Source organism: Danio aesculapii, chromosome 7 (genome assembly GCF_903798145.1).
Source record: "Danio aesculapii chromosome 7, fDanAes4.1, whole genome shotgun sequence".
NCBI lineage: Eukaryota > Metazoa > Chordata > Actinopteri > Cypriniformes > Danionidae > Danio > Danio aesculapii.
This window is the reverse complement of record NC_079441.1, coordinates 65,063,820-65,067,107: the sequence shown is the minus strand read 5'-3', so window position 1 is coordinate 65,067,107 and position 3,288 is coordinate 65,063,820.

The window sequence follows — 3,288 nt, the reverse complement described above, 5'->3', positions numbered from 1 at the left end:
CAGGATTAAACTTATAATACATAAAACAAAGTTATAAACCATCATCATTCTTTCAAAACACATGCAAAATTATAATGCATAAAAACAAAAACTAAATGCAAAATAAGAATCATCAAAGTCACGTATTGTAAGATAATAAGCGTCATACTGCAGATATCCAATAAATTGAGTAGATGTTGATGGAAGTTACACATTTAAGGTACAATATATAAGATTTTTTCATTAGAATATCCAAAACAGCTAGTGTACTTATGTACTTACGTTATTAGAAATGTTTCGAAGGATTTTAAAATCCAGAGAAATTAGCAATTTTAACTTTAGTGACATGCTAATAATGTCACAATTTGCGGGTTGGTTTTATAGTAAGATGAATTATTAACTAAAATAAATTATTTAATAGTTCCAAATGTATTTGAACTTTCTTGCTGAGTCAAACTCGTCTATGGGATTAAATTTCGGTCAAAAGAATTGTGGTCATGGATTAAAGAAAAAAGTAAATGAAAAAATTTAAAACACTTGCAAAATTATAACACACAAAAGCTAAAACGTTACGCAAGATAAGAAAGGACGAGGTCGAGTAGCGAAAGATAATAATCGTGACTGGTCTATAAACTATTTTCAGCAATAAATTGTGTGGATGTGGATGGATGTTATACATTAAAGGCACAATATATTAAAAAAATTCATTAAAATATCCAAAAACAGCTTGAACTGTTGTACTTTTTTTTGGCTTATGTACTTACATTATCTGAAATGTTTTGAAAAATGTTCAAATCCAGAGAAAGAAGCAATTTTAACTATAGTGACATTTTAATTACGTCACAATTTCCGGTTTGGTTTTGTAGTAAGCTGAATTATTAACTAAAATAAATTATTTAATAGTTTTAAATGTATTTACACTTTCTTGCCGCACCAAACTCGTCTATGGGATCAAATTTCCACCAAAAGCATCATGGTCATGTATCGGAAAATAATAAGCGTAAATCAAAAAAAATAAATGGAAATCGCATGCAAAATTGAAATGCATAAAAAACAAAAACTAAATGCAGAAAAATAAACAATGAGGTCACGTATTGAAACATAATAAGCGTGAATCAAAAAAGAAAACATGTTTAAAATGATATTGCACAAAGTATTCTGAAATTGCAAACAAAATCCGTTTTTTGCTCATGTTTTGTTTATTTTTTGTCCTTATATTCCTTTCCCTTTTACTATATTGTTTCCACATTCTGAGCTTGCATTCCCAAAATTCAAGTTTCATTTAAATCACAGCAATCTTCAGCATTATCACTGATCCACTATTTGAGATTGACAGCTACTTCTCTAGCCAGTCAGTCGAAGGGGACGGAAACATGAACAGGTGTCTTATGGGGCGTTCACACTAGATGCAGCTTGCGCGTGTCAAATTTGCTTTATTCACGCATAAAATTCACTTTACAATACCAAATACACCAACAACAGGCGCTACGTCACAATCACCTCAAAACTACTAGAGCCATAATTACTAGACCAAGCTCCTGATTGATGAACGTTGCGCGAATGTCCGTTAACGTTCAGATTTTCCAACTCAAGCGATTCGCTCAAATCACGTCATTCGTATTATCTCATTCACCTGAATAGTGCCGCCGGATGTCTATTCAAGTCTTTGCATTGACTTACCATGCAAATCACTCACGCTTCATCCGCGTCTGGTGTAAATGTACCATAACAGTATATGAACGTATAGGTTGTACTTCGATACTTTTGACTCACTTCAATGGTTTCTGCTTCATACCTTGATAATACTTCCATCCATGAATATGATTTCTGCAGGAGTCCTATAGGATGTAATAAAGACAATAACTCCACACTGATTCCACACTCAGTCACAGCATCATTTAACTACGCCTTTGTTTGTTGTGAATACACGACCTCTAGTGGTGAAAAATACACACTGTGCCTTATGTTTAAATATGCTTAAATACATAAAACAATGTAATCTGTGTGTAATCTTCTGAAACATTTTATACTGCATGCTTTTTTGCAGTTATTAACAGTTTTTGTTCATAGTTTGAATGTCAACGTGTTTCTTATGCTGTACAGTTTGTTCTGTTGGAAACTTTGTGCTGATCAGGCTCATGATTTTAACCTGGCTGATGATAAAACCGGATGAAAAAAATCCTGTAGGCTGGAGGAGGAACCTGAGCCAGATCTAGAGAAGAGAATATCACATAGACGAGGGGGTGGACTCTATTGACTTGCTGGTTGTTGCCGTCACCTGACACCCACTAAAAATCCATCCAAACACCTACACTAAATGTTTTGTTTGGTAATCCAAAGTGTACATGTAGTACAATCTAAAAAGTGTTATTTGTGTGATTAAATCAACCTGAATACATAGGTCTATTCTAACTCATTTATTTGTGTAACATATAAATACTTTCCCTAAATGGGTCATGAAGTGGAAAATGGGTCACACTTTATTTTGATGGTCCGTTTGTTGAATTTAAGTTACATTGCATCTACATGCCAGCTAATTCTCATTATATTATTAGTAGGCTGTTATAGGTTGGGGTTAGAGTTAGTATAAGTTGACATGTACTTGCAAAGTTTCTTATAGTCAGTTAAATGTCTGTTGAAGGAGCAGTATCAACAGACATTAAGTAGACAGTCTACTAATACTCAAATGGACCATCAAAATAAAGTGTTACCAAGAAGTTAAATAAAATGTTCTATATTTTCTATCATTTTCTAACATTTATATATCATTTTTATGGTCATTGTTTTGAAACAATACAATAATATTAAGCAGCTCACGTGGTTCTCCAGCCTCCGGCGCCTAGACTGCGAAGTTTGGCCAGAGGAGAATTGGTCGTGGCCAATTGAGCCTGGTTTCTCTCTCAATGTTTTTTCCCTTCACTTCCGTCAATTGGTAAAATTTGTTCCTCGCTACTGTTGCCACTGGCTTGCTTGGTTTGGAACTTGTTAAGCTGCGCATCGAAGTGTTTGCTCTTCAGTGTTTGGACTTTCCTTTCAGCAGTGAAAATTAAACCACACTGAACTGAACTAAACTGAACTTCAACTCTGAAAACTGGACTGACAGTTTCAATGTACTAGAACTTTAAACTTTAAAGATAAATTGAATTGGATTGAATTTGACATAACAGACCAACATATATAGATGCAAATAAAATAAAAATCAACAAGAAGAGAGATAATCTAAAATTTAATGAGTGCAAGAGTTAATGCAAGATAAGATGCAAACTGGAGCATAAATTCATATTCACAAGTTATAAGTTCATTGTACTA